The sequence below is a fragment of the Schistocerca piceifrons genome, chromosome 5, assembly GCF_021461385.2.
Source record: "Schistocerca piceifrons isolate TAMUIC-IGC-003096 chromosome 5, iqSchPice1.1, whole genome shotgun sequence".
Classification (NCBI taxonomy): domain Eukaryota; kingdom Metazoa; phylum Arthropoda; class Insecta; order Orthoptera; family Acrididae; genus Schistocerca; species Schistocerca piceifrons.
The window spans coordinates 448,845,117-448,861,894 of NC_060142.1; the positions used below are offsets into that span (position 1 = coordinate 448,845,117).

The following is a 16,778-nucleotide window of genomic DNA, read 5'->3' on the forward strand; positions in this document are numbered from 1 at the left end:
TACTCCGTAAGCCACTGTACATTGTCTTGTCCACCGATGCCAGCAATCATGTACACTGGCTACGTTTCTACGAAGTCTTCTTCATCATCGCAGAAGGAACAACTAGCTACTCGTAGCCCTATTACAAAACATCGTTCAAACTTGTAAGGTGTTCATAATGGCGCCTTTGTCACCTTAAAGGCATTCTTGACTAACAACAATTCATCACGTACAGTCTCAAAGGTAACTAATGCTCACGTCCGATACACGGAACATTTAAAGAAAACCGTATTTCCACCCTCACACTGTGGCGAAATTTGAATGGACGTCGTCTTTCAGATGTAGAAACAATCCTACCAACTTTCGTTTACGTCGCATTACTCCTTCTTGGTGCCGCGATATTTTTTACGCCAGGATATCTTCAAAAACCGTAACAAATTTTCAGTGGGGAAGGAAACATGTCGGAAAATTCCGACAGGGGTGGAATTTAGTTTCAAACATGTAAAAATAAGATAACCATGCTAACATAACGTTCCGACATTATTGCAAGGCGTATACAATAGTCGAGAGGCAACCATAAGTGGTGAAAAGTGGCCAAAGAAACTAGTAGTATTCAATGACAAAACGTCGGTGCATACACGCTATACCACGCCAAGGTTCTCGCACATTACCACGCTAGTACGAAAGGGAATAATTATCAAAAATGGTCAAATGGCTCTGAGAACTATGGGACTTAACTTCTGAGGTCATCAGTCCCCTAGAACTAATTTCCTAGTAAAAAACTACTCTTAACTAAGCTCTACCCGAATAGGCCATGACGGCTCAACGGTATCGACCGACCGCTCTGTCATCCTCAGCCCACAGGCGTCACTGGATGCGGATATGGAGAGGTATGTGATCAGCACACCGCTCTCCTGGCCGCACTTTACGAGACCGGAGCCGCTACTTCTTGACCAAATAACTCCATAGTTTTCCTCGCAAGGGCTGAGTGCACTCTGCTTGCCAACAGCGCTCGGCAGATCGGATGGTCACCCATCCAAGTGCTAGCCCAGTCCGATAGCGCTTAACTTCGGTGATCTGACGAGAACCGGTGTTATCACTGCGACAAGGCCGTTGGTGATTATTGGCTACTGGATGGTTAAATTACTGGAAAAATGTTTTTTCTGCATTTTTTGTTGCTTTGCATTCCTGATTACCTACATAGGTTTCGATTCACAGCGGAATGGTGGATGGCTTAGAACGAAACTCCATTAGGCTTTAAAACTGCTTGTGTCTTGGATTATTACAACGCATCATTTATAAAGTCTGATTTCTTGCTAAGCTCGGTTCAAAACTAATTTTGCTGTGTTCTTCTTGCGAGTTGCAGTAGTGGGAGATTTTATTTGTCTGAAGAATACGCTAAGGTGGAGCCAAGTACAACACTACTACCAGCTCTGGTACTGCGAATCACTTTCTTTTCTAACCGCTTATGGTAATTATTCCCGGCTTGGGTGGCCGAGCGGTTCTAGGCGCTGCAGCCTGGAACCGCGAGACCGCTACCGTCGCAGGTTCGAATCCTGCCTCGGGCATGGATGTGTGTGATGTCCTTAGGTTAGTTAGGTTTAACTAGTTCAATGTTCTAGGGGACTAATGACCTCAGAAGTTGAGGCCCATAGTGCTCAGAGCCATTTTTCGAAAATATTCGGACAATAAGGACCTCTCTTCCGGCTCATCAGGCATTTTCCATTTTTCATACTGTGACTGAAATTATTGAACTATATGAAAAGAAACGTAAATCAGTTACAAACTAAGGCGTACACGCACTTTATTCAACATGTAAACGTCACTATAGATGTTCGGATTTAGGTTATGAAATGTTCGATACGCCTGCCATCACTAGCGAAATTCTGCACTGAAGTGTCAGAACATCGATGTTGCCGTTGACCTCCTGAATGGCTTTTTCTAGCTCAGCAAAGGTTTTTGGGTTGTTGCTGTACACCTTGCCGTTACTATAGCCCCACAAAAGGGAGTAGAATGTGTTCAGATCCAGAGAATATGGCGGCCAATCGGGGACCATGCTAGTGGTCTCTGGATACCCCAGAGCCAGAATGCGGTTCCCATAGTGCTCCTCCAGAACGTCAAACACACTCCTGCTTCGGTGCGGTCGACCTCCGTGTTGCATGAACCACATCTTGTTGGAATGAGGGTACTTTGAATAACGGGGATGAAATCATCTTCCAAATCATTCACGTACTGTTCGGTAGTCACACTGCCATCAAGGAATATCACACCGATTATTCCGTGACTGGTCATTGCACACCACACAGTCATCCGTTGAGGATGAAGAGACTTCTCGATCGAGAAATGCGAATTCTCAATCCCTCAAATACGCCAGTTTTGCTTACTGAGGAACCCATCCAGATGAAAGTAGGTTTCGTCGCTAAACCAAACCATACAATTCCCATCTTGCCGCGCCGCCAACGGTGCAGTTTGAAAGTCATTACGTAAGCGGTTCAGAAGTTGTGACAATTTATTTCATACACTCCATAATTGTCACCTTTTACATTCATTATAGCAGAAGTTTCAAAAGAAGTTTTACATCTTACATGGAATCCGGCGCTTAGAAGTGGGCATGATATACATAACGACGACATAAAAAAATCCTGCTTTACCACAAAAACTAAAAAAACAAATAAAGACAGATATCAAGTAGATAGAGTGCGACCTCCGATCGTAATTGAAGCGAAAGCAGAGGCGGAGAGGACGAGAAAGACCAACGTGGCAGAGTACAAGTAAAAAACAGCAGACGAGAAAACGGCTTGACTACTTCAGAAACAAAAGAGGAAGAAGCGTAACTAGAAGACGACCAACTGCTGCATCGATTAACAGGAAGAAACGTCAAATTTGGATGGAATAGTCGTTTAGTTGAGGAAAGAGAGTGCTTCATCTGCTTGTTGAAGGTAAACTACGTGATCAGACACGTGGCTGAAAATGACTTACACGTTCAAAATGGTTCAAATGGCTCTGAGCACTATGGGACTTAACATCTATGGTCATCAGTCCCCTAGAACTTAGAACTACTTAAACCTAACTAACCTAAGGACATCACACAACACCCAGCCATCACGAGGCAGAGAAAATCCCTGACCCCGCCGGGAATCGAACCCGGGAACCCGGGTGTGGGAAGCGAGAACGCTACCGCCCCTTACACGTTCATGGCTCCCTCCATCGGTAATGCTAGAATCCAATATGGTGTTGGCCCATCCTTAGCTTGATGACCGCTCAGCAGTCATACTTTCAATCAGGTGCTGGAAGATTGTGTTGAAAGATGCAAACGCTGCCCCCGAATTGCTCTTCAAGAGTGGGAAGCAAGAAGATGCCTAAAACATCAATGTAGGCCCTTGCTGTTCCACGCAAAACAACACGGGGTACAATTTCCTCCACGAAAAACATGACCACTCCATACACCATCTACTCCTAATTTTACTGTTGGCACTACACATGCTGGCAGATGACGTTCACTGGGCCTTCGACATACACACACCCTGCCATCGCATCACCTGATTGTGTACCGTGATTCGCCACTCCACACTCCTTACACCGAGTGAGGCGTTGTTTGGCATTTACCGGTGTGACGTGTGGCTAATAAACAGCAGGTAGACCATGAAATGCAAGTTTTCTCACCTCCCGCCTAACTGTCATAGTGCTTGCAGTGGATCCTGATGTAGTTTGGAATTCCTGTGTGATGGTTTGGATAGATGTTTGCCTATTAAACATTACGACACTCTTCAATTGTCGGTAGTCTCTCTCCGTCAACAGACGAGTTTCGCCTGCAGGATTTCGTGCTGTACGTGCCCCTTCACGTTTTTATTTCACTATCACTTCGGAAAGAGTAGACCTAGGGATGTTTATGAGTGTGGAAATCTCGCATACAGACGTATGACACAAGCGACACCTAATCACCTGACTACGTTCGAAGTCCGTGAGTTCCGCGGAGCGACCCATTCTGCTCTCTCACGATGTCTAATGACTACTGAGGTCGCTGAGATGGAGTACCTGGTAGTAGCTGACAGCACAAGGCACTTAATATGAAAAACGTGTTTTTTGGGGGGTGTCCGGATAGTTTCGATCAGGTAGTGTAACGGAGTATTGAATTTGGAATGAAGTGCAGGGCAAATTGTTCCAGAAACGGGCAGCACCAATCAAGAAAGAATTGGAAAAAGCTTCTGTTCTATGTGAAACGTCCCCTTAGAAAAGTTATAAATGACTGTGCTTAAACTGACACACAATGTTTTTAGCGCAACGCAATCTGACTTTCAAAAATCCCTACAAAAGAATGGCCCTGACTAACAATAACCTATACTTTTCATGAATCACTTACCTCACAAAAATCTTCGTTACTCAAACTACTGCAATACAGTGTGCGCTAATACTGTCAGCTGAATAAAAGATTCTAACTACTCAAGGCACTAACTACTGATAGGCATAGTTAGCAAATGAAAGATTTTGATAGAGACCAAACTATGTATTTACCTTAATAGTGTTCAAAAGTCATAATATATGTATCAGTTCATGACATCCAGTCTTACAAATTTACTTTCTCTGATGGACACACGTCCAGATCATCCGCTCTCAATGCTCCGCCATCTCACTCCCCACATCCACCACTGCTAGCGGCCTACCCCCAACTGCACAACGCTACTCGCTGTTAACAGCCAACTGCCCAAAACTACAATAGCAGATTCCAACAATGCAAACCAGCCACAGACTGCACACAGCACAGTCAGTGATTTTCATACAGAGTGCTACGTGGCGTTACCAATATAAAAACCTAAACAGCCTACTTACATATGGATGGCCAGAGGTGAAATGCCAGAGTTGCAGTTACGAAGAGATGACTGGCACGTGATCTGTGGCGTGACACAGAGGTACGCGTGTACACTGAGGGGACAACGATGTAAGCGTTATATATTGTGTATTCATGTAAACGACCTTCCAACAACCCCTCTAAGACATCGACATCTTCAAACGGATGAGTACTCGAGAAGTAACGTAGTCAAGCAGTCATACTTGGTTCTGAATCACTGCTCATCACAGGTTGCTTGAGACCAACATCACATGATCAACTATAACGTTTCACACGAATCGCTCCACCAGATATTAGAACACAAGTCGTAGCCGTGAACGAGAGATGTAAAGCAATTACCTAACACGCGCATCCTTTGTATGGCTGGATATCGACCTACCGACTAACGACTGTGGCCTAGGAGGAGTCTCCTCCAAATAACTCAAAATCCAAACTGATCTCAGACTGCAAGAATATGTTTAAGTGGGGCTTCCCTAGCCCATCCAGGCTCTGCGAAGGTGGCCAAGATCAAGCACAACCCAATTTTTAAGAACTGTTGCAAGTGGCCTTCCAAATCCATTATGGAGGATTCGTTGGCCGCAAAAGTTGATGCCCGTGAGTTTGCAAATTTCTGGGCAAATACTATTCAGTATCTTCTGTATGTTTTGCCCTTACATAGCATTAAGTAACACAATTTGTATTTCTATTATTATTTTCTTCTGACACGAATAAAAATATCTTCTAGTGATTACATGATTAGTACAATCTTGGATAACATCCCAATAGTGAATGTTCGGCAGAACGAGTGACAGCAAAATCTACATTACACATCCTGTGGAAATACGCTCCAAAACCTCAGAAGGTCCTAGAGGTAAGTGTATATGTTCTTTCACTTGGCAGTAATATTTTCTGCTCTTTTGAGCTGCTCAGCCGAAGTCGTAACTAAGTCCTTCCCTGTTTTCTGTTACGGAATTTGTGTATCATCAAGATGAAGAGTGCCATTTACACCGCGGAATGCAGAAGTCTTCTGATGACATAAAATTACTTTCCACTCGCCTGACAAGTAAAGGTAGTTGGCAACTTATGTGGGCAAAGACAGTCCTAATTACCGCACTGCTTTTAAGTCGTTCCGACCTGCAGCGAGAGCGTCGACATACGCTGCTGAAGAGGAGAAGGATTTGGGCGTGGAGCTACCACTAACAGGCGCTCAAACACCGGCCGCGGTCTCCGTTCACCTGCGGCCCGTCCCGAGTCAACACAGGTGGGCAGCGAGCGCTCCCGAGCACTTCTGGCGGATGCACGCTGTCGACGGGCCACAGCTATTCTCCTCAAGCGAAACAACCTGCCAGACATAACTAACTGGTCTTACACTGCGTCGTATCGGAAGAAGTCGACATGATTTGCTTTTTCATCAACTTTATGGTTAGTCTGATGCGGCTTGCCACGACGTCATCTACTGATCCATGTGTCATACAAATCTTCGACTGTTCGTACTGTCCTTTTTGTAATACAATATTTGCTAAGTCGAGGTTAGAGTGAGTCCCAGACACTTGAACAGTATTGCTGAGCAGCACGTGTTTTATAATCTACGAGGGTCACTCCAACAGAAAGGCACACTATTTTTTTTTTTTAATTCCATCTTTTATTCTACATGTTTGAAAGTTTTATGTGTGTAGATACATCCTTTAAGAACAATATTTTCGTTTCTCCATATAATTTCCATCCCTCTCAACTGCCTTACGCCATCTTGGAACCAGCGCCTGTATACCCACACGGTAAAATTCTGGACCAACCTGTTGCAGCCACTGTTTGGCAGCGTGCACAAGGGAGTCATCATCTTCAAACCTTGTTCCACGCAGAGAGTCTTTCAGTTTCCCAAAGAGACGATAGTCACATGGAGCCGGGTCAGGACTGTAAGGCGGGTGTTTCAGTCTTGTCCATCCGAGTTTTGTGACCGCTTCCATGGTTTTTTGACTGATATGTGGCCGTGCATTGTCGTGCAACAGCAAAACATCCTGCTTTTGCCGGTGTGGTCGAACACGACTCGGTCGAGCTTGACGTTTCTTCAGCGTCGTCACATATGCATCAGAATTTATGGTGGTTCCACTTGGCGAGATGTCAACAAGCAAGAGTCCTTCGGAATCGAAAAACACCGTAGCCATAACTTTTCCAACAGAAGTTGTGATTTTGCATTTTTTTTCTCTTGGGTGAATTTGCATGATGCCACTCCACTGATTGCCTCTTCGTCTCTGGTGAAAATTGATGGAGCCAGTTGTTTCTTTGTGAGCCACTGTCAACGTCCTGGGAACCCATCTGGCACAAACCTTTTTTAACGCCAACACTTTCATTATTCTGCAAACACTTCTTTCCCCTATCCCAATGTAGCGTGACAATTCGTTCACTGTGATGTGTCTGTCAGCAGTCATCAATTCGGTAACTCCCTGCACATTGTCTGGAGTGTGTGCAGTACGAGGCCTGCCACTGCGAGGACAATCCTCAAATTGCCGTGCCCGATTTCATCATGTAACTTGCTTGCCCACCGAATAACTGTTCCACGATCGACAGCAGCATCCCCATACACCTTTTACAACCTCTTGTGGATGTTTCCCACTGTCTCGTTTTCAAAGCACAGGAATTCTATGACAGCACGTTGCTTCTGACGAACGTGAAGTGTAGCTGCCATCTTGAAGACATGCTGTGACGGCGCCACTCACGGGAACATGTTGAACTAAGTTCGAAAACAAGCGGGAAGGATGTATCTACACGCTGTAAAATTTTCACACATGCAGAATAAAAACTGTACTTTTACAAAAATAGTGTACATTTCTTTTGGAATGACCCTCGTATCTACCTGTAACGGTTCGCTTACAGCAATTTTGTAAACTACTTGATTGTAACGGTTCGCTCATAGTATTGTCCGAGTCTAATTACACGCGAGACAGTCCACTGACTGTGTTGAAAAAAACTAAAGACTGATGGGAGGACAACTATCGTTAGATCTATGGGTGCTTCAAATATATTGATGTGAGTGAAGAATGTTTCAGAATTACTAGTGTATCAAACTTGCTGCTGCTGCCACTGAAACCACCGATGGATTGAGAAGCTGGCCATTCGCAGACCGCAGCCGACGGATTGGCGATATTACAAGAAACCCTGTATAATATGACCAAAAATTGTTGTTATACATTTATATTGTTAACAAGTCCAGTTTATACTTGCATTATATGGAGACAAGATCACTGCGCCACACTTAGACTTTTATAATACAGATTGACTAACTTGACATTCACGAGGAATATAATGGCGCAACCACTACCTCTAGTGATTCCGATTGTATAAAGATTTATGACATACACTGGGGTGATAAAAGTCATGGAATGACTAACATCATGTGGGACCTCTTTTCTGCCGGCGTAGTGCCGCAGCTCGACGCAGCATGCACTTCACGTGTCGCTGGTAGTCTCCTGCAGTAATATTCAACCATGCTGCCTCGATAGCCGTCCATAATTACGATAGTGTTGCCGGAGCAGGATTTAGTGCACGATCTGACCACTCTATTAAGTCCATAAATGTTCGATGGGTGGCCAAATCATATGCTCGAATTCCTCAGAACGTTCTTCAAACCAATCTCGAACAATTGTGGCCCGATGGCATGGCTCACTGTCATCCATAAAAATTCCATCGTTGTTAGGAAATACGAAGTCCGTGAATGGCTGCAGATGGTCTCCCAAGTAGCCGAGGATAATGATTTCTAGTCAATGATCGGTTCAGTTGGACCAGAAGACCCTGTCCATTCCATGGAAGCAGAGCCCATGCCACTACCAGATTACACAGTGCCTTGTTGACAACTTGGGTCCATGACGTTTTTGGGACTAGGCCCTCTCCAACCCTACCATTAGCTCTTACCAACTGTAATCGGAGCGCATCTAACCAGGACAGGCTTTTCCAGTCGTCTAGGGTCAAACAGATATGGTCACAAGCCAAGGATAGGCGCTGCAGGCGATATCACGCAGTTAGCAAAGACACTCGCGTCGGTCATCTGCTGCCGTAGCCCATTAACGCCAGAATTCGTCGCACTGTCGTAACATATACGTTCGTCGTACGTTCCACATTGATTTCTGCAGTTATCTGACATACTGCTGCTTGTCTGTTAGCTCTCACAACTCCACGGAAACGCTGCTGTTCTCGGTCGTTATGTGAATGCTGTTGGTTCAGATGGCTCTGAGCACTATGGGACTTAACTACTTAAACCTAACTAACCTAAGGACATCACATACATCCCTGCCCGAGGCCGGATTCGAACCTGCGACCGTAACGGTCACGCGATTCCAGACTGAAGCTCCTACAACCGCTCGGCCACTACGGACGGCAATGCTGTCGGCCACGGCGTTGTCCGTGGTAGGGGTATGGGCGAAATTTGGTATTCTCGGCACACTGTTGACGTTGTGGATCTCGGAATGTAGAATTCCCTAAGGATTTCCGAAATGGAATGTCCCAAGTGTCTAGCTCCAACTACAATTCCGCGCTCATAGTCTGTTAATTCCTGTTGTGCGGCCATAATCACGTCGAAAAACTTTTCTCATCAATCACATAACTACAAATGACAGCTGCGCCAGTGTACTGTCCTTTTATACCCTGTGTACGTGATAGGATACACCGATAATTGTTTATGAGCATATCGCCCCCCCATAACTTCTGTCGCGTCAGTGTATTTGTGTATTTCTGACCTGTAGCTAGAACATTTGAAGTGTTCGTTCTGTTAGTTGCGAATGGATGAACAAGTTTAGGTGAGATAGATTATTTGAATTGAATGTGTGAAACGTTTACGCAAAAATTATGCTGCTTCTTCCATGCGTTTCATATAGCTTCAAGCAATTGCGGTGGTTAAGATTTCTCTTGGCTTTCTTCTGATTATTCAGATTCTGATAACAATTATTTCAGGACTTGACAACTACTTAAAAATAGCTAATTTTAGGTGCATTGCATTAACGTCGCTAACATGTGACACCTCCCTGATATGATAACTCGTTCTCAGTGCTCTGAGTTGTTGGTGGGCCCTTTGGTGGGAGTAATAGCTAATCAGAATAAGGACCCAAAGATAAGATGTCCGTTAAAGTGGCGACACTTTTAGGCGAGGGTGCATAATAAAATGAGAGATAGAAGCTGTTAATCAAAGACTTGGGTTTAAGTTGGACAATACTAAGCATAGATTTGAAATTAGTCTTAAGGAGTTGAGACGTAAATTAAAAACTAACAACAAATCGCTCACGAAACAGAACTGTGAGATGTTATCTAAACTTGAATCGAGTATTTTGGAGTTAAGCGTTCAACTGGAGTCTATTACAATGAAGCTAAATGATAGCAGTGTTAAATTGGATAAATTATAAACTAGCTGTACCGTTTTAAAATCTGAGCTGGAGAAATTCATGCCAGTTCCATGCAACCCATGATGGAGGCTATGAATATAGCTGTATTTGACGAATTCATAAACTGATGAAAGAGAGAGATCGGAAGCTGTTCATAGTTTAGGTGGCGAGAACACGAAAACGGTTTACGTCTGTATGAACGGTCAAGGTGATACGATTAGTAGTGCTGAAAGGAAAGTATCAGCTTTTAGGACTTCTTGTGAAGTGGTGTTCAGTAAGCATGCAGAAATCTATCTCCTATCCTCTATCAAGTGGCTTGATAAGAGGTAATAAAGGAATTTTAAGTTAACCATACACAAGGAGTATCTGGATATCAGCCTATAGTTCCCAAGCATTCATTTAATGTGAACTTCATGGAGATAGATGTGATACGGATGGAGCATATGTCGATGGAGAATGCTTAGGACACTTTCCTGACTCATGCCACTTCCTCACACGATTGCGGGGATGCTAATGTGCAGATGAACTGCAGCAGCAGGAACATTAACCGTCCGCTCTTCTGTAGTAAGTTGTTTCCTTCAGTTACGTTGTCTAGGTGCTACACTACCACTTTCACGTAAATGGTTGAAGTGACTGATAAATAACTGTTGAGATGAAACTTCCTGGCAGATTAAAACTGTGTGCCGGACCGACACCCGAACTCGAGTGCCGAGTTAGAGTCTCGGCCCGGCACACAGTTTTAATCTGCCAGGAAGTTTCATATCAGCGCACACTCCACTGCAGAGTGGAAATTCTCACCCTGGAACTGTTGAGATGGTTGACGTCTGTTGGGATACCTTGTCGCGTACACCGTCGAAGAACGAACTGTAATCTTCCTATACTTTCCATACACCTTGCCTAGTAAATCTCGTTGCCTACTTACGACCTACTGCTTGCACTGCCACACTAAGTAGCAAGGCGCAAAGCGCTCTGGGAACATGCAAGCACTCCATAAGCAAACATAACATCGTACCTAGCAACTGCACAGGTTGAGTAGCACAAACAAGTGTCACTGTGGAAACTTTTAAGCCGGCCGAGGTGGCCGAGCGGTTGTAGGCGCTACAATCTGGAGCCGCGCGACGGCTACGGTCGCAGGTTCGAATCCTGCCTCGGGCATGGATGTGTGTGATGTCCTTAGGTTAGTTAGGTTTAACTAGTTCTTAGTTGTAGGGGACCGATGACCTCAGAAGTTAAGTCCCATAGTGCTCAGAGCCCTTTGAACCATTTTTTTTAACTTTTAAAAATACGATATTTCGTAAGCGACTTGCTCTAGGCTCCTGCAACAAACAGCGTTGGCATTCTAATTTACCCTACTTTTACGTTTACTGTCAATAGGCATTGTGTATGCTTGCACAAAAACAACATTTCTAAGTATTATTAAAATCTGCCTATTGGTTAACGTTACTAGCCCCTGACTACCAAATCACTTTGCGAAAACCGCACATCACTATCACTTTCCATTCCAGCAGTATTTGCGGTGTAAGTTGTAGTATTATCTGCAAACAACATGAATCTGTTATTAATAATTCTACCAGATCATTAACGTACAGCCTTAACAGCAAGAGTTCGAACACACTTGCCTGTGCCCAACGGAAGTTACATTTACTGTCGTCGCTTCTACATCTGTCGATGACTTTCCATCCGAGACGGCCAGCCGCGTGCTCCCCACCGAGAAATCGCTGCAAGTGAAGGGAATGGAGAGCGACGGCGTTAGTCGGGGGGCCCAACAGGCCGCTCGTCCATCTCCGGACAGCTGTGGGGAGCTCGCAGTCGAGCAAAAAGCGGCGCCGCCCCCGCCGCGGCGGGCGGCCAGTTAGCGCGAAATACGGCGTGCCGCGAGCCACGGGCCAGGGGCCATCCTCTGCGCCGGCCACCGGCCAGCCGCCAGCCCGGATCGGCCGCGATGGACGACCTGCGGCCGCTCCAATAAACCCTGCGCCGCGTTTGTCTTCCAGCCGACTCACCGCTGCTCCGAGCGGCCAGCGTGCATGCGAGCCGAGCTTACGGAACAAGGCTAGACTCGGAACAGTATAAGTAATGGCGCTTACTTACAGAGGGCAAGTGAAACGTATTATTATGTTACATATCCCTTACTGTCAGAATGTTCGTAGATGTACAGAAAGTAAATGTCCTATGTTGAATTAACTATTCTAGTGTTGTCAACGTTTACATAATTTTATAGGGGCAGAAACAATATCTGCAGATAAATCTTACTACCTTGCTACGGCTGTCTCTTCATATACGTTTATTCATAAATTCTTGACACCTTCAACAATGTATTGTGCAACATTTCAGCACGACAGGAAGACCTTGTTAGTTACACTGCCCAGTGTTGACAACAACTGAAACTATTATGGCACCCTTGGCGCCTAAAATTTTCATCAGTGTGCATGGGGGCTTAATTAAATATAATGCAAATAATTTTTTATTTTTGGTAGCTGTATGTCCGCTTACGCAGTATCTCGTAAACGGTTGGCCCTGACTAGTATTATTACGCAATCTGACTGCATGAAACAACAACAAAGAATGAAAGAAAATTTTCGTTAACACAATTAATTAATTAAGTCCCCAGCAACTATAAAACCAACGCAACAACAAGCACAAGAGTAACTGTTCTGTATGTGGAAGTATGACTAACGCACATCTGGCACGGTTCTTCTTCAACAAGACAAGAATTTTTAAATACCAATTATACTGACGTGATAAAAAAAAATTAGAAATACTATAATTGCGCAAGAAACCCAGAATTACACTCTAATACAAGAACACAAGCCAGATGCTTTGTTGACTGAACCTGTAATGACGCATTATTCAGGACATTGAAATAATGAGAAAAAAAGAAAAGTAGTTTGTTACCTTAATTTATATTGATGAAAAGCACTCTAGACATTACAATCTCTCCACACCGACTCGCTACTACCACATTTCAACCAGAACTCTCCAATATCACATCTCAGCAAGCACTGCCTACTAGCACATCTCAACGAACACTCTTCACTACGACATCTCTGCACCGACTACCACGAGTCCTCGATAGGCACTGACTACCACGAGCTCTCCCCAAGCACTGTGGAGGCGGCTGAATAATACTCTTTGGCGCAATCTCTGGCGCAGTGGCTCAGTGTAGCCACCTTTCATATGCCCCTCCTCCACGGCCAGAATTTGATGGTATTTTTGCCAGCATTGGTGGTGAAAATACCACCAAATTCGTCCACAAAAATACAGACAAAAATAAAAGATAATATTAATACCTAAATATCACATAATTAGTTAAAATGTTGGCTTTGCACTGACCTTTCAATAACCTACTATATAAAATACAGTAAGCAATACAAATTCTTTTCATACATGTGACTTAACATAATAGTTCACACAATACACAAAAAATCAGTTTATACAAATGTTCACATAAAATGCTTTCAATGATTAGTTTATACAAAAAAAAAAAACACCAACAGGTGACATTTTTTCAGTAGAAGCAGTCCATCAGTGTCACCCAGTAAAGTTGAGCGGGTACACACAGCAACAAGTCACATTATTTCAGTAAAAAAACAGTCCATCAGTGGCACCCAGTAAAGTTGAGCAGGTACACACAGCAACAAGTGACATCAGTTCAGTAAAAGCAATCCGTTAGTGGCACCCAGCAATGTTGAACAGGTACACAAAGCAACAAGTGACATCAGTTCAGTAAAAGCAATCCATTAGTGGCACCCAGCAATGTTGAACAGGTACACACAGCAACAAGTGACATAATTTCAGTAGAAGCAGTCCATCAGTGGCACCCAGTAATGTTGAGCAGGTGCAGACAGCAACAAGTGACATTATTTCAGTAGAAGCAGTTCATCAGTGGCACCCAGTAATGTTGACAGGTGCAGACACCAACAAGTGACATTAGTTCAGTAGAAGCAGTCCCATCAATGGCACCCAGCAATGAGCAATGTTGAACAGGTGCAGACAGCAACAAGTGACATCATTTCAGTAGAAGCAGTCCATCAGTGGCACCCAGCAATGTTGAACAGGTGCAGACAGCAACAAGTGACATCATTTTAGTAGAAGCAGTTCCATCAGTGGCACCCAGCAATGTTGAACAGGTGCAGACACCAACAAGTGACATTTCAGTAGAAGCAGTTTCATCAGTGGCACCCAGTAATGTTAAGCAGGTGCAGACACCAACAAGTCACATTATTTCAGTAGAAACAGTCCATCAGTGGCACCCAGCAATGTTGAGCAGGTGCAGACAGCAGTCCATAATATTCACTATCACTAATCACACTGTTCATCAGAGTTTATAAGCAGAAATTAAACATGTCCTAGTGGCACCAATCATGTAGAAAAAGTACAAGTAACAGTCCATAATATTCACTATCCTAATCACACAGTTCATCAGCAGAAATTAATCATTTCTAAGTGGCACACATTATGTTGAAAAAGTGCAGGTAACAGTTCATAATATTCACTATCACTAATCAGACAGTTCAGGCATGAACAATAGTTTGAATGCACATACAAATGCTTTTACACTAAACATACAAATCATAACAAACACTCAAATGATGTCAGATAATTGTCATATTAACTATTACAAATACACAAACATCAGTAAACCTATAATATTTATGGGTGTCAGTGCAAGCCACTACCAACAAATAAAATAATATTTAGGAGATAGGTTGGGACTAATTATTTGGGATTAGGAAAGGGAAACACACAAAACACACTCACTCATCTTTCATCCACATTAAGTACTACTGTGTAATTGTATAGTGTCAACTGTGTAAATGCAATTCTGTCAAAATTTGATGTTCATCTTGTGTATCAAGTAGTAGTGGCAGCAATGTATAACAGTCAATAATAGTTAAGTCAACGTCATAGTCATCATGTCAAGACCAATGTTTGCCAAGCCAAATCAAAATGTACGGTTGCTGAACAACTGTCAGTGAGCCAAGATATGCAATTACTTCCTCTCTCCAAAAAAAAAGTATATACTGCTTAGTGATTTAACAAAGTGTGTGTAGACAATCTTCCTTCCACTTTAGTGTTCTAGTCTGCTATCTTCATCCTCCTTGTTCCATATAGACCAACAAAAAAAAAAAAAAAAAAAAATATGCGCCTCACTTACTTTACCTCTTATACACCAAAACTCCAATAATCATCACCATCACATAATCTCAATACTTCAATAATACCTCTTCAATACGTCGATACATATAAACCTTATTACCAATATCATTTCACTTCCATAACAACTCTTTCCTCTAGTCAGTCTCCTCGAACAAGTACAGATAAAATCCTAATGCAAACCTCATCATCCCATACAATCCGAAGACAAACTGTCAACACACAACCTCTGTGTAATCCATCTGACCCAAATCTTCTACTCATTATGAATTATAAACAAAAGAAATGCATACATGACCTCTAACAGACTTAGTTCGAATAACTCTCAGTAATTAAGTACGATTACGGAGTGTGAATGATCATAATATTTCACAGTGTGTACACCACTTCAAGAATTATGGCAAACAGAAGCAAACATGTGGAGTATTTCTTGTGTCAAGTGTCACTTCCTATTTCAATTGCTCACGAAAAATGCAGTGTAATAATTGTTAATGGTCTAAACCTAGTAATGGTATGTCATGTCGTTAGCTTCCTTCCTATTAGCATAAATTTATACAGTTCCATAAAACCTCAGCTCATGTGACTTCTATGAAGTTTCTTGTACTAATGTCGTTCGTCGAATTATAGCAGTTCATTTTCTTATCTTAAAAATATAAGGCACTGAGCGTAAGCAAAACAAGCAATAGCGAGTAAATATACCAGTAGGGAACAGAATGTCAACAAGTGGATGCAGCACAGTTCTTACAACGAGGCTCTGCCAAGCAAACAATCTATAATTAATACAATAGTGTGACCTAAACTCTATGTTTGTACACAGTATATCAGCATTTCTATACACCAAATTAAAGAGTAGTTGTGACGACAAACAGAAATGTATAAATATGCAATCCATACGCATAGCAGTAAACATATATCTTACGTAATAAACAGGTCATTAGCATCATATCAGCATAAGCAAATAAATGTTCATATGTCATCTTAATAAGTAAACGTGAAGGCGCAAGCAGATAAATCACAAGCTATAACTTACATACCTAACCACATCAGCACAATTAATCAGGTGACCATTATAATTTAAATAAATAAGCACAGCAGGCACATAATTAAAAAATATGACATCAGTGAAAAAGCAGTGCAGCCAAGCGATGCATAATATACACAAGTTACAACCCAGTTCATTAATAATCATTGTCAAAATCAGTTAACGTACGCAAACACGTCGCTTCACAAGTAAATTCATAGAACATGGAATTAGCACAAAGTATGAATCACGTAATCGCGAGCAGCAAATTACGTCTAAAGTACGTACCTAAGTGGAAATATGTTATCTGAAAAAAAAACTCAATTAACAGTTACCTTTTTTTTAGTTTATTAGTTTCTTCTTCGAAATTACATTCTTCCTGATATTTTCTCGATAGCAAGTCGTCTTAACGTCGGACACACACAGAATT

The 16,778-nt window shown here is 42.8% G+C and overlaps 1 pseudogene; it reads right to left on the reverse strand.

The window, feature by feature from the left end:
- Nucleotides 1-979: 979 nt before the first annotated feature.
- LOC124799902 lies at nucleotides 980-1,097 on the reverse strand (annotated as a pseudogene).
- Between the last annotated feature and the right edge of the window lie 15,681 nt (nucleotides 1,098-16,778).